We start from the raw sequence: 23,924 nt of genomic DNA on the forward strand, positions 1-23,924 counted from the left end.
ACGAAGGCCTACGATACCACCTGGCGACAACACATCTTCGCTACTCTGTGTGAGTGGGGTCTCTGGGGCACGCTCCCGATTTTAATACAGAACTTTTAGTCGCTCTACGCTTTCAGAGCTCGCGTCGGTGCTTCCCACAGTGCAAGTTGAAATATTGTTACACATGTGAAGGACCAATATCTTCGTGTGTTACTAGTGTTATTTGTATGCTCCTAAGTCAAACCCAATTTGTAGAGGTCACTTTTGAAACAGGCTACCCACCTACCTTTGGAGGTCTGTAGAGGACGCAGATTAGGCAAATATTGTTAGGAAGTTTGATATTTACGAAAGTAGGGATATTCCTCTTTGTCTTGATTACAACTGGATGTGCGTGGCACAGACGGTACTAACTCAACGTTTGTATGTAGGTACTCCGACTACCCATCTGTTACCTCTGTGGCGTCTTAGGACAATGGAGTCCATATTGACAGGACTGGGGAGCGTGCATGGCTTGAGCCAGGTGGCCAAGTTTGTTAGAAGAAGGACATGGTCGTTAATATTCTGAAATACACTACTGGCCATTGAAATTGCTACTCCGCGAAGATGACGTGCTACAGACGATAATTTAACCGACATGAAGAAGATGCTGTGATATGCAAATGATTAGCTTTTCAGAGCATTGACACAAGGTTGGCGCCAGTGGCGACACCTACAACGTGCTGACATGAGGAAAGTTTCCAACCGATTTCTCACACACAGACAGCAGTTGACCGGCGTTGCCTGGTGAAACGTTGTTGTGATGCCTCGTGCAAGGAGCAGAAATGCGTACCATCACGTTTCCGACTTTGATAAAGATCAGATTGTAGCCTATCGCAATTGCGGTTTATCGTATCGCGACATTGCTGCTCGCATTGGTCGAGATCCAATGACTGTTAGCAGAATATGGAATCGGTGGATTCAGGAGGGTAATACGGAACGCCGTGCTGGATCCCAACGGCCTCGTATCACTAGCAGTCTATATGACAGGCATCTTATCCGTATGGCTGTAACGGATCGTGCAGCCACGTCTCGATCACTGAGTCAGCAGATTGGGACGTTTGCAAGACGACAAACATCTCCACAAACATTTTGACGACGTTTGCAGCAGCACGGACTATCAGCTCAGAGACCACGGCTGCGGTTACCCTTGACGCTGCATCACAGACAGGAGCGCCTGCGATGGTGTACTCTACAATGAACCTGGGTGCACGAATGGCAAAATGTCATTTTCTCGGCTGAATCCAGGTTTTGTTTACAGCATCATGATGGTCGCATCCGTGTTTGGCAACATCGCGGTGAACGCACATTGGAAGCGTGTATTCGTCATCGCCATACTGGCGTATCACCCTGCGTGGTGGTATGCGGTGCCATTGGTTACGTCTCGGTCACCTCTTTTTCGCATTGACGGCACTTTGAACAGTGGACGTTACATTTCAGATGTGTTACGACCCGTGGCTCTACCCTTCATTCGATCCCTGCGAAACCCTACATTTCAGCAGGATAATGCACGACCGCATGTTGCACGTCCTGTACGGGCCTTTCTGGATACAGAAAATGTTCGACTGCTGCCCTGGCCAGCACATTCTCCAGATCTCTCACCAATTGAAAACGTCTAGTCAATGGTGGCCGAGCAACTGGCTCGTCACAATACGCCAGTCACTACTCTTGATGAACTGTGGTATCGTGTTGAAGTTGCATGGGCATCTGTACCTGTACACGCCATCCAAGCTCTGTTTGACAATGCCCAGGCGTATCAAGGCCGTTATTATGGCCAGAGGTGGTTGTTCTAGGTACTGATTTCTCAGGATCTATGCTCCCAAATTGCGTGAAAATGTAATCACATGTCAGTTCTAGTATAACATATTTGTCCAATGAATAGCCGTTTATCATCTGCATTTCTTCTTGGTGTAGCAATTTTAATGGGCAGTAATGTATTTGACGGAGTTAGTCGAAATGAGTTGAAAGTGGTGGCCAACTATGTGGTACAGTAACAATATAGACATACCGTTAGAACCTGTGGCTGCATTAGTAGACAATTTCGTAGCTCCTAAAGCACAGGCTGTAAGAGTTCATTTGCAGTGCTCTTTTCCAGACTTTATCCGCACCATTCCGCTGCTAGCTCTTGTCACACGCCATGTAGCCCAAGTTTGAATGTCACATTATTCAAAATTTTTATCTTTCTGCATGGAGATCGTCGTGTATTTTCAGGCTTGTCTTCGTGAGCTCCTTAATAACTATGACTGTTTCAGGCCTTTAAGTATGTGGTACAATATTCACGGTTGTGGGTCTAGCAGATCATTACGTACTACATCTTGCTCTCCAACTTCTGATTGTGGAATGTGCTGCATGTATGTTTGTTTTCACTTTAAGCTCTACACTTTGAAATGTCTATCTTAACAGCAAATATTTTAGTTTTTCTGAAATACTTTTTACTGCAGCACAACTATATGTCATCCACACTGCCTTCGACTAGAAGAATTACGAGTGATGTACGGTTCCATTTTACGAAACTTGAAGAAAAACGACAATGCTCCCACTGCCAGCACATGAATTCCATTGCTTCTGGCTCATCATCGGAACTGAAGGAACATGTAAAATCTAGACGTACTACAGTATCTCTGGAACGATGTGGGTCAGGAAGCCGACAAAGATTGCCATCAATCGCTGCAGAAATTCGAGAAATCAAGGAATCCTCCCAGAAAGGCAATTTGAGTAGTGTCAATCCGTGTCCAGCCAATCTGTGTCGTGAGTTTCTGGACCTAGTCCTGATTTATTTCCTTTTGTGGTGCCTTCACCCCCAATAGCTTTTCATTAACAACAACCAATAATTTAAAATTTTAACATAATGTAACTGCTCACATTAAATAAAAGTATGGCATTAGACGTATAGCTTTTCAAAATGATTTTCAGAGAATACGTCCTTCGTCTGTAGTTGAAGACACAGAATATACACTCCTGGAAATGGAAAAAAGAACACATTGACACCGGTGTGTCAGACCCACCATACTTGCTCCGGACACTGCGAGAGGGCTGTACAAGCAATGATCACACGCACGGCACAGCGGACACACCTGGAACCGCGGTGTTGGCCGTCGAATGGCGCTAGCTGCGCAGCATTTGTGCACCGCCGCCGTCAGTGTCAGCCAGTTTGCCGTGGCATACGGAGCTCCATCGCAGTCTTTAACACTGGTAGCATGCCGCGACAGCGTGGACGTGAACCGTATGTGCAGTTGACGGACTTTGAGCGAGGGCGTATAGTGGGCATGCGGGAGGCCGGGTGGACGTACCGCCGAATTGCTCAACACGTGGGGCGTGAGGTCTCCACAGTACATCGATGTTGTCGCCAGTGGTCGGCGGATGGTGCACGTGCCCGTCGACCTGGGACCGGACCGCAGCGACGCACGGATGCACGCCAAGACCGTAGGATCCTACGCAGTGCCGTAGGGGACCGCACCGCCACTTCCCAGCAAATTAGGGACACTGTTGCTCCTGGGGTATCGGCGAGGACCATTCGCAACCGTCTCCATGAAGCTGGGCTACGGTCCCGCACACCGTTAGGCCGTCTTCCGCTCACGCCCCAACATCGTGCAGCCCGCCTCCAGTGGTGTCGCGACGGGCGTGAATGGAGGGACGAATGGAGACGTGTCGTCTTCATCGATGAGAGTCGCTTCTGCCTCGGTGCCAATGATGGTCGTATGCGTGTTTGGCGCCGTGCAGGTGAGCGCCACAATCAGGACTGCATACGACCGAGGCACACAGGGCCAACACCCGGCATCATGGTGTGGGGAGCGATCTCCTACACTGGCCGTACACCACTGGTGATCGTCGAGGGGACACTGAATAGTGCACGGTACATCCAAACCGTCATCGAACCCATCGTTCTACCATTCCTAGACCGGCAAGGGAACTTGCTGTTCCAACAGGACAATGCACGTCCGCATGTATCCCGTGCCACCCAACGTGCTCTAGAAGGTGTAAGTCAACTACCCTGGCCAGCAAGATCTCCGGATCTGTCCCCCATTGAGCATGTTTGGGACTGGATGAAGCGTCGTCTCACGCGGTCTGCACGTCCAGCACGAACGCTGGTCCAACTGAGGCACCAGGTGGAAATGGCATGGCAAGCCGTTCCACAGGACTACATCCAGCATCTCTACGATCGTCTCCATGGGAGAATAGCAGCCTGCATTGCTGCGAAAGGTGGATATACACTGTACTAGTGCCGACATTGTGCATGCTCTGTTGCCTGTGTCTATGTGCCTGTGGTTCTGTCAGTGTGATCATGTATCTGACCCCAGGAATGTGTCAATAAAGTTTCCCCTTCCTTGGACAATGAATTCACGGTGTTCTTATTTCAATTTCCAGGAGTATGTATATATATATATATATATATATATATATATATATATATATATATATATATATATATATATATATAACTCCTGGAAATTGAAATAAGAACACCGTGAATTCATTGTCCCAGGAAGGGGAAACTTTATTGACACATTCCTGGGGTCAGATACATCACATGATCACACTGACAGAACCACAGGCACATAGACACAGGCAACAGAGCATGCACAATGTCGGCACTAGTACAGTGTATATCTACCTTTCGCAGCAATGCAGGCTGCTATTCTCCCATGGAGACGATCGTAGAGATGCTGGATGTAGTCCTGTGGAACGGCTTGCCATGCCATTTCCACCTGGCGCCTCAGTTGGACCAGCGTTCGTGCTGGACGTGCTGACCGCGTGAGACGACGCCTCATCCAGTCCCAAACATGCTCAATGGGGGACAGATCCGGAGATCTTGCTGGCCAGGGTAGTTGACTTACACCTTCTAGAGCACGTTGGGTGGCACGGGATACATGCGGACGTGCATTGTCCTGTTGGAACAGCAAGTTCCCTTGCCGGTCTAGGAATGGTAGAACGATGGGTTCGATGAAGGTTTGGATGTACCGTGCACTATTCAGTGTCCCCTCGACGATCACCAGTGGTGTACGGCCAGTGTAGGAGATCGCTCCCCACACCATGATGCCGGGTGTTGGCCCTGTGTGCCTCGGTCGTATGCAGTCCTGATTGTGGCGCTCACCTGCACGGCGCCAAACACGCGTACGACCATCATTGGCACCAAGGCAGAAGCGACTCTCATCGCTGAAGACGACACGTCTCCATTCGTCCCTCTATTCACGCCTGTCGCGACACCACTGGAGGCGGGCTGCACGATGTTGGGGCGTGAGCGGAAGACGGCCTAACGGTGTGCGGGACCGTAGCCCAGCTTCATGGAGACGGTTGCGAATGGTCCTCGCCGATACCCCAGGAGCAACAGTGTCCCTAATTTGCTGGGAAGTGGCGGTGCGGTCCCCTACGGCACTGCGTAGGATCCTACGGTCTTGGCGTGCATCCGTGCGTCGCTGCGGTCCGGTCCCAGGTCGACGGGCACGTGCACCTTCCGCCGACCACTGGCGACAACATCGATGTACTGTGGAGACCTCACGCCCCACGTGTTGAGCAATTCGGCGGAACGTCCACCCGGCCTCCCGCATGCCCACTATACGCCCTCGCTCAAAGTCCGTCAACTGCACATACGGTTCACGTCCACGCTGTCGCGGCATGCTACCAGTGTTAAAGACTGCGATGGAGCTCCGTATGCCACGGCAAAGTGGCTGACACTGACGGCGGCGGTGCACAAATGCTGCGCAGCTAGCGCCATTCGACGGCCAACACCGCGGTTCCTGGTGTGTCTGCTGTGCCGTGCGTGTGATCATTGCTTGTACAGCCCTCTCGCAGTGTCCGGAGCAAGTATGGTGGGTCTGACACACCGGTGTCAATGTGTTCTTTTTTCCATTTCCAGGAGTGTATATATATATATATATATATATATATATATATATGCCCAAATTTTAATTTATCAAGTCGATAAACGCTGTCAAACTCTAATTCCTAGTTTGTTTCGTGAGTTATTCGATAAAATAAGAATTAAAATGATTGGCCACCGCAAAGGCTGTCTGCCTTATGTCTAATGTATGGACGAGTATGAATATGTTAAGTTTCTATGGTCTCACTGTACATTTGACAGATGAGAAGAGTGAAGTAAAGTCATATCTTTTACCGTGCTCACAATTCGAAGACAGACGCGCTGCAGAGAACACCTTAAACTGAATACAGTCTGGTATTGTCAAATACAACATCGAATTTAAGAACACCTCCGTAACAACAGACTATGCTTCAAATATGAAATTAACTGCCATGCTTCTCAAACTTCTACGAGGATCACTCCAAAAGAAATTCACACTATTTTTTTAAAATCCATCTTTTATTCTACATGTTTGAAAGTTTTATAGTGTGTAGATACATCGTTTTCATTTCTCCACATAATTTCCATCCCTCTCAACTGACTTACGCCATCTTGGAACCAGCGCCGGTATCCCCGCACGGTAAAATTCTGGACCAGCCTGTTGGAGCCGCTGTTTGGCAGCGTGCACAAGGGAGTCATCATCTTCAAACCTTGTTCCACGAAGAGAGTCTTTCAGTTTCCCAAATACATGATAGCCGCATGGAGCCAGGTCAGGACTGTAAGGCGGGTGTTTCAGTGTTGTCCATCCGAGTTTTGTGATCGCTTCCACGGTTTTTTGACTGGCATGTGGCCGTGCGTTGTCGTGCAACAGCAAAACATTATACTTTTGCCGATGTGGTCGAACATGACTCAGTCGAGCTTGAAATTTGTTCGGTGTCGTCACATATGCATCAGAATTTATGGTGGTTCCACTTGGCACGATGTCCACAAGCAAGAGTCCTTCGGAATCGAAAAACACCGTAGCCATTTATTTTCCAGCAGAAGGTGTGGTTTCAATTTTTTTTTCTCAGGTGAATTTGCATGATGCCACTCCATTGATTGCCTCTTCGTCTCTGGTGAAAAATGATGGCGCCATGTTTCATCACCTGTCACAATTCTTCCAAGAAATTGATCTCCACCATTGTAGTACTGTTCCAAAAGTTCGCTACATACGGTTTTTCTTGTTTCTCTGTGAGCCACTGTCAACATCCTCGGAACTCGCCTGGCACAAACCTGTTTTAACGCCAACACTTTCAGTATTCTGCAAACAGTTCCTTCCCCTATCCCGACGTAGCGTGACAATTCGTTCACTGTGATACGTCTGTCAGCAGTCACCAGTTCGTTAACTCCCTGCACATTGTCTGGAGTGTGTGCAGTACGAGGCCTGCCGCTGCGAGGACAATCCACAATATTGCCGTGCCCGCTTTCATCACGTAACCTGCTTGCCCACCGACTAACTGTACTGCGACCGACAGCAGCATCTCCGTACACCATTTTCTACCTCTTCTGGATGTTTCCCACTGTCTCGTTTTCACAGCACAGGAATTCTATGACAGCACGTTGCTTCTGACGAACGTCAAGTGTAGCAGCCATCTTGAAGACATGCTGTGATGGCGGCTTACAGATTTATCGATGAGGTAACCAAAGAAGTGTACTTAGAGAAAACCATCTTACATTCAAAAACGAAAATCTTGCCATGACTAATAGAACAGCCAATGAAATTTTTTAAAGACAAAAATACAGAATGTCCTAGAGTAATAGTCACTGGTTTATAATTTCCTTAAACATGTATCACAGTGGTTTGGGGTTATCTCCAGGAACGAATTGATTGGTTAGGCAACGTTACTGAACCCAGATTCAAAAGGCAAGGATTTTCAGCCTACAAGATATTCAGGATTACTACATGAAGGATATTGCAGAAATGAAAGCGTTGGTTGCTCAACAATAAAAAAAAATACAGATTACTCCTGAACCAGATACCACCATAATGCATGAGACTTTTACATGGGAGTGGGTTGATGAAACTATTGGTCAGCTTCAAGCAAGTCACAAACCGTAAAGTGCAGCAGCTATCTCCTTGGACAAATATTTAGCGGAGGGGTATTTGCCTAGAGACAGAGATCCCTTAAACTGGCAGGAAACAAGAGAACTGCTGCCGTCAATGCTTTATTAATTGGTTCTAAAAGTGTTATGTGTGACAGCAACGTCAGTGACCTGTGAACGAATATTTGTAAATGACACTTTTACTCCATTTTTCCTTTTCGGATTCATATATGGTAAAACTGACTGTAAATGACGACTGCAATTACACTTTAATTACAATTATGTTATAGTTATTATAGTGTATTTTTTCCAATAAAAGTATCAAAATATAACAGTCTTCATTCATAATATTTTTCCATTTGATAAAAACATTTAGGATTTTGCTGTAGTATTTATAATTTTTACAGTAAATGACGTTTAAAGCTTTTATATTTCAAAAATTTCTAGGGACATAGCACAAAATTACTACTCCCCGTTATATGTTCTTTCAAAATAGGACCAAATCAGCTAAAAATATTTAGTGGCCTGAATAAAAAGGGTGGCGAGCCATGAAAAAGAAGACGTTTATTCCAGCGAGTGGCCAGTTCTGATCGGATCTTACAAGGGAACCTCCCCATCGCACCCCCCTCAGATTTAGTTATAAGTTGGCACAGTGGATAGGGCTTGAAAAACTGAACACAGATCAATCGAGAAAACAGGAAGAAGTTGTGTGGAACTATGAAAAAATAAGCAAAATATACAAACTGAGTAGTCCATGCGCATGATATACAACAAAAAGGAGCACATGAGCTCAGGAGCGCCCTGGTCCCGTGGTTAGCGAGAGTAGCTGCGGAACGAGAGATCCTTGGTTCAAGTCTTCCGTTAACTGAAAATTTTACTTTCTTTATTTTCGCAAAGTTATGATCTGTCCGTTCGTTCATTGACGTCTCTGTTCACTGTAATAAGTTTAGTGTCTGTGTTTTGCGACCGCTCCGCAAAACCGTGCGATTAGTAGACGAAAGGACGTGCCTCTCCAATGGGAACCGAAAACATTTGATCGCAAGGTCATATGTCAACCAATTCCTCCACAAGAAAACACGTTTGATATATTCTACACGACACTGGCGACGGCATGTGGGTCACATGACAGGAATAAGTTGTCGACCCACCTAACTTGTACACTTAGCGAATGGGTAAAAAGATTCTTCTACCTTGCCCGATTTAGGTTGTTTTCTTGTGGATATGATAATCACTCCCAAAAAGTGATGAAAACGTAAGTGTTTGTGACATAAACTGAAAATAAAAAATTAAACTTTACTCCGGAGGGTAGACTTGAACCTAGGACCTCTCGTTCCGTAGCCGCTCTCGCTAACCACGGGACCACGGCGCTTCTTAACTCTTGTTGTCAATGATGTTGCATATCTTCGCATAGACTACTCAGTTTGTATATTTTACTTATTTTTTTCATAGTTCCACACAACTTCTTCCTGTTTTCTCGATTGATCTGTGTTCAATTTTTCAAGGCCTATACACTGTGCCAACTTATAACTAAATCTGAGGGGGGTGCGAAGGGGAGGTTTCCTTGTTAGAAAGAACAGTTTTGCTCATTTCCAATATTTTTATGCTTGTGCATGTAACTTGTACCTGGATAAAAAATAACTGCCTTGGTTACGTAGAAGCGCAGAAATTAAACTATCAAATAATTTTTGTTTCTCATAAAATGCAGTTTACATTCTGTAACAATAAAAATTACGCAATGGACTAATATTGAATGATATGCAGTTCTATTGCGCGTTTAACCCTTAACTCACTAGGTGTTGTCTCTCAGACTGTCCGCAAACTCACTCTCCGAGGCCAGTTGTGGTGGAATGCTTCCATACTCCCCTTACCCTCGTTACAATGCCAAGCCTTGGATGTTTTCCTGTCGCTTGCGTTATCACCTTCTGTGTTTATAGTTGACACGTGTTATTGATAGATGTTGGAGTCTCCTAGACCGCGCCTTCTGAACTACGTACCTGTTTTCTTCAATACGATACACCTATAGCTCAAAATTTGTTCGTACAAATGTGTCACTTTTAACTTTCCCGAGTTTGATGAAATGGTTAGTCGGTCTATGGAGAAAGGTGTCAGTGACATAGATCAAGAAATGAACGAAAAAGACGACGGTTTTACATTAGCCACTGATCACAGTTTGCTGTCGAACAAGAGTATCATTCAGAGGAAGAGCTTCAAGAAAATTGTGATGGGGATCTGTCTGTTTCTTCAATGAAAGACTCAAAGTGTCTGTTAAAAACCGAATGCGTCCTGAGTGGTGAAAAAATGTAGTTCCCAGCAGTGAATGTCAATTTGACGGACTTACTTTTTGGACCTATCGGGCGAAATTTTTATGCGCATATTTAAACCCTCGAATTTAGTTTCATTTGGAAATTTATTTGCTACAGGGATTGTATAATTTACCATAACGTAAAATTTAGTTCTCTAACAGTCCATTTGTGCGTACTATTTAAAAGAACCACACAAAATTATGTGCTTTTGTGTGATAAATAATAAAATGCTGCAGGCTCTGTTTACTACAATAAAATGAACTAGAAGCATTTAATCAACACTGAAATAATTGTAAAAATAATGTTATATAGCAACGCCCCGGAAGTAGACACCATTCCATTAGAACTACTGACAGCCTTGGCAGAGCCAGTTCTGACAAAACTCTACCATCTGGTGAGCAAGATGTATGAGACAGGCGAAATACCCTCAGACATCAAGAAGAATATAATAATTCCAATTCCGAAGGAAACAGGTGTTGACAGATGTGAAAATTACCGAACTATCAGTTTAATAAGTCACAGCTGCAAAATAGTAATGCGAATTCTTTACAGACGAATGGAAAAACTGGTAGAAGCCAACCTTGGGGAAGATCAATTTGGATTCCGTAGAAATATTGGAACACATGAGGCAATACTGACCCTACGACTTATCTTGGAAGATAGATTAAGGAAAGGCAAACCTAGGTTTCTAGCATTTGTAGACTTATAGAAAGCTTTTGAGAATGTTGACTGGAATACTCTCTTTCAAATTCTAAAGGTGGCAGGGGTAAAATACAGGGAGCAAAGGGCTATTTACAATTTGTACAGAAACCAGATGGCAGTTATTAGAGTCGAGGGACATGAAAGGGTAGCAGTGGTTGGGAAGGGAGTGAGACAGGGTTGTAGCCTCTCCCCGATGTCATTCAATCTGTATATTGAGCAAGCAGTGAAGGAAACAAAAGAAATATTCTGAGTAGGTATTAAAATCCATGGAGAAGAAATAAAAACTTTGAGGTTCGCCGATGACATTGTCATTCCGTCAGACAGAAAAGGACTTGGAAGGTCAGTTGAACAGAATGCACAGTGTCTTGAAAGGAGGATATAAGATGAACATCAACAAAAGCAAAACGGGGATAATGGAATGTAGTCGAACTACATCGGGTGAGGGAATTAGATTAGGAAATGAGACACTTAAAGTAGTAAAGGAATTTTGCTATTTGGGGGGCAAAATAACTGATGATGGTCGAAGTAGAAAGGATATAAAATGTAGACTGGCAATGGCAAGGAAAGCGTTTCTGAAGAAGAAAAATTTTTTAACACCGAGTATAGATTTAAGTGTCAGGAAGTCGTTTCTGAAAGTGTTTGTATGGACTGTAGCCTTGTATGGAAGTGAAACATGGACGATAAATAGTTTGGACAAGAAGAGAAGAATGTGGTGCTACAGAAGAATGCTGAAGATTAGATGGGTAGATCACATAACTAATGAGGAGGTATTGAATAGGATTGGGGAGAAGAAGAGTTTGTGGCACAACCCGACTATAAGAAGGGATCGGTTGGTAGGACATGTTCTGAGGCATCAAGGGATCACCAATTTTGTATTGGAGGGCAGCGTGGAGGGTATAAATCGTAGAGGGAGACCAAGAGATTCTGCATGATGTAGGTTGCCATCGTCATCTTCGTTCTGGCGGTTGTGGTTACGCCAGAACAGGGGACACAGAGAGCCCACCTCGTGGTATACGTTACAGAAAAGTCACGTCGCGAGTTAAGGGTTAAAGTTGTGTGCGAATTTTGACATTTTGCTGACCGGAAGGGAATGTGACGCCGTTGCCCAGGTAACACCAATGGCGAGCTGGCTTTCCCTTCCACGCCGCCAATGGTGCGGCTGGTAAAGCGCCCCTGTTGCCACATCGCGAAACCAAGTGGTGTTACGCATTACATGCATCAACGTTTGTCAGTTCTCGCTGTAAAGTCGTATTTTCTGGCACTGACGTATTCTGCAGTCACCAGGTATTGTGAACGAGCGTTTAGTGTTGGCGTTGCATTAACAACAATAGAGCAATACATTTGCATACGAGAATTGCAATAAATATGCCGTCCAGGAACACGTTCAGTAGCTCGTGAGATAACGTTTTGCTGCAAAAGCTTCCTCAGAATTCGACAATAGTAATGGACAGAAGGCCATACCACTCTCTTGTGATGCATAAAACTCCAACAATGCAGTGGAGGAAAGCGGATATTTTGTTCTGGGTGCAAACAAATGTTCCATGAGATAAGTTGAACCTAGAATGTACAAAGCGATGTTAATGGAACTTTTAGTGCTGTACAAACCAAAACTCCATGCTCCCAGGTCGACGAACTGGCTGACATACACTACTGGCCATTAAAATTGCTACACCACGAAGATGACGTGCTACAGACGCGAAATTTAACCGACAGCAAGAAGATGCTGTGATGTGCAAATGATTAGCTTTTCAGAGCACTCAAACAAAGTTGGCACCGGTGGCGACACCTACAACGTGCTGACATGAGGAAAGTTTCCAACGATTTCTCATACACAAACAGCAGTTGACCGGCGTTGCCTGGTCAAACGTTCTCGTGATGCCTCGTGTAAGGAGGAGAAATGCGTACCATTACGTTTCCGACTTTGATAAAGGTCGGATTGTAGCCCATCGCGATTGCGGTTTATCGTATCGCGACATTGCTCGCCTTGGTCAAGATACAATGACTGTTAGCAGAATATGGAATCGGTGGGTTCAGGAGGGTAATAAGGAACGCCGTGCTGGATCCCGACGGCCTCGTATCACTAGCAGTCGAGATGACAGGCATCTTATCCGCATGGCTGTAACGGATGGTGCAGCCACGTCTCGATCCCTGAATCAACAGATGGGGACGTCTGCAAAACAACCATCTCCACGAACAGTTCAACGACATTTGCAGCAGCGCGGACTATCAGCTCGGAGACCATGGCTGCGGTTACCCTTGACGCTGCAAATGGGTTCAAATGGCTCTGAGCACTATGGGACTTAACATCTTAGGTCATCAGTCCCCTAGAACTTAGAACTAGTTAAACCTAACTAACCTAAGGACATCACACACATCCATGCCCGAGGCAGGATTCGAGCCTGCGACCGTAGCAGTCGCGCGGTTCCGGACTGCGCTCCTAGAACCGCGAGACCACCGCGGCCGGCTTGACGCTGCAGGAGCGCCTGCGATGGTGTACTCTACGACGAAGCTGGCTGCACGAATAGCAAAACGTCGGATGTATCCAGGTTCTTTTTACAGCATCACGATGGTCGCATCCGTGTTTGGCGGCATCGCGGTGAACACACATTGGAAGCGTGTATTCGTCATCACCATACTGGCGCTATCACCGGTCATATGGTACGGGGTGCCATTGGTTACACGTCTCGCTCGCCTCTTGTTCGCATTGACGGCACTTTGAACAGTGGACGTTACATTTCAGATGTGTTACGACCAATGGCTCTACCCTTCATTCGATCTCTGCGAAACCCTACATTTCAGCAGGATAAAGCACGACCGCATGTTGCAGGTCCTGAACAGGCCTTTCTGGATACAGAAAATGTTCAATTGCTGCCCTGGCCAGCACGTTCTCCAGATCTCTCACCAACTGAAAACGTCTGGTCAATGATGGCCGAGCCACTGGCTGGTCACAATACGCCAGTCACTATTCCTAATGAACTGTGGCAGCGTGTTGAAGCTGCACGGGCAGCTGTACCTGTACACGCCATCCGAACTCTGTTTGACTCAATGCCCAGGAGTATCAAGGCCGTTATTGGGCCCAGAGGTGGTTGTTCTGGGTACTTATTTCTCAGGATCTATGCACTCAAACTGTGTCAAAATGTAATGACATGTCAGTTGTAGTATAATATTTTTGTGCAATGAATACCCGTTTATCATCTGCGTTTCTTCTTGGTGTAGCAATTTTAATGGCCAGTGGTGTAGTTTAATCAGGCTTGCTCCGTATAGTGCTCAATTAAATTCAACTGAGAACATATGGGCCTAGGTAAGAAGCAATGTGGCATAAAACAGCAACAAGTTAACGCTCAGTGATTGTGAAATACTGAGAAAACAAGCCAGTAAATCGAGACTGCGAGGTTCCGCGCCGAGTAGGCCTGGCTAACGTTATACTGCGGCCACCTGTAGCACACGATGGCGACTACGCCCCTCTCCACTCGCTCCGAACTGAACTGTCAAAATTCGCAACCTATTTTAGAAGGCACTAAAATTATGTGGAAAATAAACAACCAAACAAACAAAATAACGAAGAGAAATGTTGGGCTCCCAGTTTCTCTCTTACACACTCATTCATGTTTGTTTCCCTACCAATGCTACTGAGCCATAGTTTTGGTAGAGCGCATCTCTTTTAATATACCTAAACTCTCGTGCACATGGTCGATCATGCGATCCATTCTGCTGCCAGCTATAAGAGTCAATTGTGTCATAAACTGATAGAGTTCCATTTGTTTGCTAAATTGCTACTTCTATACATAGCAATATAGATAAAAAAAGCTACAATGAAATTAATACTCGTAGCTGCAAACAGGCGTTGATATAAGTCAACAGGGACAGTCGAAAATGTGTGCCCCGACCGGGATTCGAACCCAGGATCTCCTGCATGGCAGGTGCTCTATCCATCTTTTTTCCAATTTATTGGTCATAACATTCTACAGTAGTACATAATTTTCAACTGACATTTAAAAGTAATAAAACAAACTAAAATTGATTACAGGTTGCTTGACATTTTAGAAGAAATCTGAGCCACTAACCATACAGAGGATAGTGCAACTGCAGGGACTTATCTCTGGCACGCCTCCCGTTAGACCCACATTCGCAACGTATTGTCCCGCACTACATTCGTAGTGCCCCCGCCCGTTATACTCATTACTCTTGCCGATTCCCGTAAGAGTTCGGGCGCTGTTAATGCATCTGCACAGAAGATGGTCAAGAGAGAGAGAGAGAGAGAGAAGTGGCTGACATATACTAGGTCATCTTAGATTAGGTTTGGTTAGGTTAGGGAAAGTACGTCGTCTATTTACATGGGACGTGCGACACGAACAAGAAAGTCATCATCTACTGCAGCGCTCCACGCGACAGACGGTCGAACTATAAAAAAGCGTTTACATGGTGCATGGCTGTCTAGTCGTCTGCTCTACGAGTTTGTCGTTTTTGTTATCAGCTTCCAGTAAGTGAATCGGCGGCTCCATTTCACAGTTCGTGAGTATCAAGTACTTAATGTGCTTCTGTAACGATTACTATATTTCAATGTATTTTAGACGGACACAATGACGCTGTATTTAGTTGTTTTCGTGCAGTTTATGTGAAACTGAGTCACTTGCATGTGTAAACGACCTCACGATATAAGCTGGAAATCATGGACAAACCAATAGAAATATTGCTTCTCTGTTGCCAATGTCAATCTCCTAGATTAACTCGCGGTTTTCCTTTCGTGGAGAGACACTTTATGGCTCATGTGCGAGTTAGCGAGAACATATTCTTTACGAGCAGTTCCAGATAGATCCGGATCACTGATTTACTTTCACTTCCTCATACAAGCCTCTTATCGTTTGCATTCTAGTGAATGCTTATAGCAGATGTACCACCGATTAACTGTTTATGAGATGAACGAACTACAACGTTTTGTTGAGCAGGAGACACAATTCACAAACTCGCGCTGTTTCTCAGTTGCGCTACCCACTTGGTCGTCTGTGCATGCGCGAAGCACTCTCATACGCGCGAGAATAGGAAAAATTCTATTCCATCTAACAGCGATCGTACGCGTGAATGTTGGGCAAGTGGACCCGTCTACACGGCAGAAGCCAGCGGAACTGGTGCATTATGGGTAATTTTGCAAGCTCACACTTCCTGTGTAAAACGGTCTTATCTAATTGGCCCGCACGTACTTGTGGTATGCGAGAGAGAGAGAGAGAGAGAGAGAGAACACATTTCACGAACGTTGACGGAAGTTGCCGAAGATTAATGAAGACAGCAGCTCGAGCGCTTGTTGGCAGCCACGCAGATTTGACGCTAATACATCCACTTGCACACACAGGCCGCGAATTTTCAGGATGCGCATGTGGGATGCACTTCGCTTGCCACGAGAGTTGGGCGAAATTTGTGCGAAAGCCGAATAACGAATACGGGCGAAAACACTTATTCGTTATATGTGACTAAGAAGTGTTGCGAATAACAGGTAAATTTGAAATCCAGTGCTCTTTATTGCCCCAATTCTTTCTCATTCATTTCACAAAAGTACTTTTTCTTTCTTGTAAATCAGTGTTCAGAACAACTCTGTCTCTCTCTCTCTGTTTTTATTTTATTTTATTTTACTTTTTTTTGCCTTCAAACATCTCATCACAGACTTTAGTAAGATTTTCGAAGATTCGCCTTTTTGACTCTAAAGAAAATACTGGTACGTTCTACACAAGCAAAGAGGATATTGGGTGTTATATCTCCTGAGTTTGTCTTATAATGATAACAATATATGGCTTTCAACTCACAGTCTTCTTCGGCAAGAACTGAGGAATCATCAGTTCTGCTGTAGTTGTTAGCACATAATTAGATGCGATTCCACTGTACAAAGGGCGGTACTGGCACACCTGCATACAGAATAATATACACCAGTATCGAGTAGCCAATTCCGTACTTTATTAGCAGAATACACGATACGCCATGGCGCCGGCCACGGATCGAATCCGCCTGGCAGATTAACGATGGGGGCCAGTGTGCTGGCCAGCCTGGATGTGCTTTTTAGGCGGTTTTCCACTTCCCCTTAGGTGAATACTGGGTTGGTCGCCACGTCCCGCCCCAGGTACACGCCGTGCAAACATTTGAAACACATTCAAATTATTCCACAATTTACACTTGACGCAGGCAGCTGGGTGCACTCATTCCATGCTGGGGGGTATGGGGTGGTGGCAGGAAGGACATCCGGCTGCCTCGTACCAGCAACCATGCCAAATCTGTACTTAACCCCGCCGACCCTGCACACGATGTTGGATAAAGGCAGTGGTAAACGAAGGAAAGAAGAAGAAGACGTTACGCCATGACACTGAAGTCAGAGGTACAGGGCAAACTGAAATCGCTTTAGTCAGCTGCTCAGGGCAGTGATATCGATATTTACTGTGAGAGACGATAAATACACTCCTGGAAATTGAAATAAGAACACCGTGAATTCATTGTCCCAGGAAGGGGAAACTTTATTGACACATTCCTGGGGTCAGATACATCACATGATCACACTGACAGAACCACAGGTACATAGACACAGGCAACAGAGCATGCACAATGTCGGCACTAGTACAGTGTATATCCACCTTTCGCAGCAATGCAGGCTGCTATTCTCCCATGGAGACGATCGTAGAGATGCTGGATGTAGTCCTGTGGAACGGCTTGCCATGCCATTTCCACCTGGCGCCTCAGTTGGACCAGCGTTCGTGCTGGACGTGCAGACCGCGTGAGACGACGCTTCATCCAGTCCCAAACATGCTCAATGGGGGACAGATCCGGAGATCTTGCTGGCCAGGGTAGTTGACTTACACCTTCTAGAGCACGTTGGGTGGCACGGGATACATGCGGACGTGCATTGTCCTGTTGGAACAGCAAGTTCCCTTGCCGGTCTAGGAATGGTAGAACGATGGGTTCGATGACGGTTTGGATGTACCGTGCACTATTCAGTGTCCCCTCGACGATCACCAGTGGTGTACGGCCAGTGTAGGAGATCGCTCCCCACACCATGATGCCGGGTGTTGGCCCTGTGTGCCTCGGTCGTATGCAGTCCTGATTGTGGCGCTCACCTGCACGGCGCCAAACACGCATACGACCATCATTGGCACCGAGGCAGAAGTGACTCTCATCGCTGAAGACGACACGTCTCCATTCGTCCCTCCATTCACGCCTGTCGCGACACCACTGGAGGCGGGCTGCACGATGTTGGGGCGTGAGTGGAAGACGGCCTAACGGTGTGCGGGACCGTAGCCCAGCTTCATGGAGACGGTTGCGAATGGTCCTCGCCGATACCCCAGGAGCAACAGTGTCCCTAATTTGCTGGGAAGTGGCGGTGCGGTCCCCTACGGCACTGCGTAGGATCCTACGGTCTTGGCGTGCATCCGTGCGTCGCTGCGGTCCGGTCCCAGGTCGACGGGCACGTGCACCTTCCGCCGACCACTGGCGACAACATCGATGTACTGTGGAGACCTCACGCCCCACGTGTTGAGCAATTCGGCGGTACGTCCACCCGGCCTCCCGCATGCCCACTATACGCCCTCGCCCAAAGTCCGTCAACTGCACATACGGTTCACGTCCACGCTGTCGCGGCATGCTACCAGTGTTAAAGTCTGCGATGGAGCTCCGTATGCCACGGCAAACTGGCTGACACTGACGGCGGCGGTGCACAAATGCTGCGCAGCTAGCGCCATTCGACGGCCAACACCGCGGTTCCTGGTGTGTCCGCTGTGCCGTGCGTGTGATCATTGCTTGTACAGCCCTCTCGCAGTGTCCGGAGCAAGTATGGTGGGTCTGACACACCGGTGTCAATGTGTTCTTTTTTCCATTTCCAGGAGTGTAGTCGTTCTATCGCCTCATCACATTAGCTTCACTTCTCAAATGACATTCCAAATGAAATCTTCGTTTTACGTCACAATATCATTCAAAAATCGTGACCTGATTCCTTGTGGGAAATTTGCAATGTATTTCTTCATTCTGCTTAAAAATTAAATTACATTCGGAGCTGTGTTGCTCCTCTGTTCGTCTCTTTTATACGTGTGAACTGCAGCTGGCCACGCCACTGCAGGCTGGCTGTACCAGCTGACCGGCCAGTGCTGTCTGAGTCAAATGCGCCGCTAAAGCTGTTGTCCCGTATTATCGCTAACTCGATGCGCGCATAAAGCACAGCACAAAACGTACCTTTAATATCGTACTTGACAGTACTCGAGACAGCTCGGCTACAGTCTCACGTGATACGGAAATACAATGAGGTTCCAGCAAACGCGGAAGAATACACAGTGCCAATCCTTACATCAGGCTTATTCTTATGATGAACGGATTATAGTCGGTTATTTCCACTCTGGTAATCTGAACTCTACCATCTGGTGAGCAAGATGTATGAGACAGGCGAAATACCCTCAGACGTCAAGAAGAATATAATAATTCCAATCCCAAAGAAAGCAGGTGTTGACAGGTGTGAAAATTACGGAACTATCAGTTTAAAAAGTCACAGCTGCAAAATACTGACACGAATTCTTTACAGACGAATGGAAAAACTGGTAGAAGCCGACCTAGGGGAAGATCAGTTCGGATTCCGTAGAAATCTTGGAACACGCGAGGCAATACTGACCCTACGACTTATCTTAGATTAAGGAAAGTTAAACCTACGTTTCTAACATTTGTAGCTTTTGACAATGTTGACTAGAATACTCTCTTTTCGAATGCTGAAGGTAGCAAAGGTCAAATACAGGGAGCGAAAGGATATTTACAATTTGTACAGAAACCAGATGGCAGTTACAAGAGTCGAGCCACATGAAGGGGAAGCAGTGGTTGGGAGGGGAGTGAGATAGGGTTGTAGCCTATCCCCAATGTTATTCAATCTGTATATTGAGCAAGCAGTAAAGGAAACAAAAGAAAAATTCGCACTAGGAATTAAAATCCATGGAGAAGAATGAAAAACTTTGAGGTTTGCCGATGACATCGTAATTCTGTCAGAGACAAAATGGTTCAAATGGCTCTGAGCACTATGGGACTCAACTGCTGTGGTCATAAGTCCCCTAGAACTTAGAACTACTTAAACCTAACTAACCTAAGGACAGCACACAACACCCAGCCATCACGAGGCAGAGAAAATCCCTGACCCCGCCGGGAATCGAACCCGGGAACCCGGGCGTGGGAAGCGAGAACGCTACCGCACGACCACGAGATGCGGGCTGTCAGAGACAGAAAACGACTTGGAAGAGCAGTTGAATGGAATAGACAGTGTCTTGAAATGACGATATAAGATGAACATCAACAAAAGCAAAACGAGGATAATGGAATGTTGTCGAATTAAATCAGGTGATGCTGAGGGAATTACATTAGTAAATGAGTCACTTAAAGTAGCAGATGAGTTTAGCTATTTAGGGAGCAAAATAACTGATGATGATCGAAGTAGAGAGGATATAAAATGTAGACTGGCAATGGCAAGGAAAGCGTTTCTGAAGAAGAGAAATTTTTTAACATGGAATATAGATTTAAGTGTCAGGAATTCTTTTCTGAAAGTATATGTGTGGAGTGTAGTCATGTATGGAAGTGAAACATGGACGATAAATAGTTTAGATAAGAAGAGAGTAGAAGCTTCCGAAATGTGGTGCTACAGAAGAATGCTGAAGATTAGATGGACAGATCACGTAACTAATGAGGAGGTACTGAATAGAATTGGGGAGAAGAGGAATTTGTGGTACAAGCTGATTTGAAGAAGGGATCGTATGGTAGGACATGTTCTGAGGCGTCAAGGGATCACCAATTTAGTATTGGAGGGCAGTGTGGAGGGTAAAAATCGTAGAGGGAGACCAAGGTACTGGGAGATGATGAAGCTTGCACAGCATAGAGTGTTATGGAGAGCTGCATCAACCCAGTCTCTGGACTGAAGACCACAACAACAACATCTTCACGAGAAATTAAATTTGGTTTTTCGGTAATATTCTTTGGCTGCTGTCCAGACTTGGGTTCAGAACTGAAATCAGAACTTTAGTGCGGTGTCTTATATTTTCTGTACTAAATATCGGTCCCTCATTATTGCAGTTACCTAATGCACTATTGGCTGGACAAAACAATGTCATTAAGGTTTTCTGTAGAATCCTTGCGGAGCTAATCAGTGTTGCGATCTCCATTTCCTTTTCACAAATCGGTGAATAATTTTTTTACAACATTAACATTTTCCCGATTATTACTGGTTTCTTCGGGAAATTGTGGAAAACTATTCAAATTAATACACAGAACTCTAGAAGTATAGCATATCTACCAAGGACTCTGAAAACTACTATTATTGTGTTTTTCTGTATGTGCTGTTCCTGGTGAGATGCAAGAGGTGGCCTTAAGGCGCTAATATAGAAAACGAGCAATAAATAAATAAGTAATCGAAAACAGAGCATTTTTCATCGATATATGTGGGGTTCGCAAACGCTTATTTTCCTAAAAATCCAGGAATGAAACACTCAACTGTCACCTATTTACCCATATAGTATTAGCTGTTAAATGGAGGCGTAGTGACTTGTGCCTGGCGCGCAAGCAGAGAATCTGTGTTCGATTCCCAGTTGCATTCTGATTTTTTTATTGATTTGTATTTTTCTCTGCTTCAAAACTGGAGTGTATAGGAGGGATAATAAGGTAAATAACTAAGTAAGAAATAATAACACAGTAGATAATTAAATTTCTCTAATGACTTGGATTAGTACACACATCAAAAAAGTTGTGCGTCACCTCAGTTCCGAGAGTTCTGGAACATGTACAGAAAACTGGAATAGAGATAAACATCATTTCCGCCCTTTTTATTGCTCATGAAAACCACACATTGCATGTTGCACCACCGTACAGCGAGACATTCAGAGGTGGTGGTCCAGATGGCTGTACACACTGGTACCTCTAATACCCTGTAACACGTCCTCTGTCATTGATGCATGCCTGTATTCATCGTGGCGCTGTTGGTCCAGATTGTCCCACTCCTCAACGGCGATTTGGCATAGATCCCTCAGAGTGGTTGGAGGGTCGTGTCGTCCATAAAGACACAAATTAATACAGAGAACGGTATGGAGGACATGCTTGCCACTCAAGTCGAACGATGTCGTTATCCTGAAGGAAGTCATTCAGAAGATGTGCAAGATGTGGGCGCGAATTGCGTCCATGTAGACGAACGTCTCGCCAATATGCTGCCGATACGGTTGCACTATCGGTCGGAGGATGGCATTCACGTATCGTACAGCCGTTACGGCGCCTTCCGTGACCACCAGCGGCGGACGTCGGCCCCACATAACGCCGCCCCAAAACATCAGGGAACCTCCACCTTGCTGCACTCGCTGGACAGTGTGTCTACGGCGTTCAGCCTGACCAGGTTGCCTCCAAACACGTCCTCGATTGTCTGGTTGAAGGCATATACGACACTCATTGGTGATGAGAATGTGATGCCAATTCTCAGCGGTCCCTTCGGCATGTTGTTGGGCCCATCTGTACCGCGCTGCATGGTGTCTCGGTTGCAAAGGTGGACCTCGCCATGGACGTCGGGAGTGAGATGCCTTGGTCGCTACACCAGCTACATAAGCGACAATTGAAAAAGTTTATTTTCTCGATTTCGAGGAAAATATGCGTTTGCAGACCCCATATCTTTCATACCCCCACTTAAACTAAGAGTGGAAATATTGGAATTAATGTGATTTTGTTACATATTGATACATTGGTATATTTATTGGTTAGAAATTTTTGTTTTCTTACTTTCCACACAACTGTGTGAGTCAGGATTGTCTTACATTTATTTCGGTCATTTCATATTTAAATCATTTCTTATAACGATATTCACGGAAGCGGTGACCTTTTGACAAACACATACAAATATTGCATTTCAGATATCGTGTTCTCGTCCCCTTCTTGCAGTTCGTTTGTTTGGAGCAACGTACGGCCATCAGATCGTGAGCAGTAGGTGAACGCTGATCTCCCTCTGGCCTCTTATCATCACGTGGTGTGTTACCTGGTCTGTAAAGTTTATCTGGTGGCTCTTCATCAGATGTAGTTAGTTTTTCTTGGCATGAGGATGGTTCTCCAGTAACCTGTTGGAAACCCAGAAGATCAAAAATGTTTTTGTTTCGTACTTTTGCAGCTTCACAGCCACCTCTGTATTGTGGTCAGGCATTGGCACAAACCAAATAAAGTGAATGAATCAAAACTTTTAAAGTCCTGTACGCCTCAATCATTTCGTCACACTGGCTGTACCTCACTTCAGCTGCAGGACATGGTATGGTACTAATATGTACTGCTTTTCAGTTTTACTCAGTCTCTGAACATTCTTATAGGTTTACGTCCTCGACAAGTGGAGGCAAGGATAACAACTGTCGAATCCCTCCACTTGACAAGGACTATTTTTTCATCATTACTGCACAATTCTTCCATGACTCCTCTCTTCCAACTATTTTCTTCTGTCTGGTGAACATTTTTCAATCTATTTCTGATTATGTTTCCTGTTCCTACCCTACATTGTTATAAGCTGTTGCAATAATAGCGAAGTTGTAAAATATCTGTCAAAATACAACCTTTTGTCTTAACTTATGCAACCACCAGGTGTTTCTGGAGCATTCTTTCCTTTGAGCATATCTTGAAATAAAAGGTGTTCTGCTTGTTCGATCAAAAGAGCTGTCCACCAACAAGCTGTTGTTGCTGAAGACAGACACACACGCAGACTCCCTTTTGCGCCAGCACACTGCTGTGTGCGCCCACTGTCCCCTCCTCTCCCCCCCTTCCCCTCCCCTCTCCTCCCCTCCCCACCCCTCCCCTCCCGTCTCGTCCCCACCCCTTCCATTCCCTTCCCTTCCCACCCCTCCCCTCCCCTCCCCTCCTTTCCCCTCCTCTCCTTTCCTCTCCCAGGTGACCACCTCACCTCTCACAGAGAAATGCAACTCTGATCACTGATAGACCTACCTATGGCTCGAATACGCAGGAAGTTACTTTGACATTTGGCCATGACTTCTGGTTGCTTCACGTTTTTTGCCAGCCAGTGT

Source organism: Schistocerca nitens, chromosome 11 (assembly GCF_023898315.1).
Source record: "Schistocerca nitens isolate TAMUIC-IGC-003100 chromosome 11, iqSchNite1.1, whole genome shotgun sequence".
Lineage (NCBI taxonomy): Eukaryota > Metazoa > Arthropoda > Insecta > Orthoptera > Acrididae > Schistocerca > Schistocerca nitens.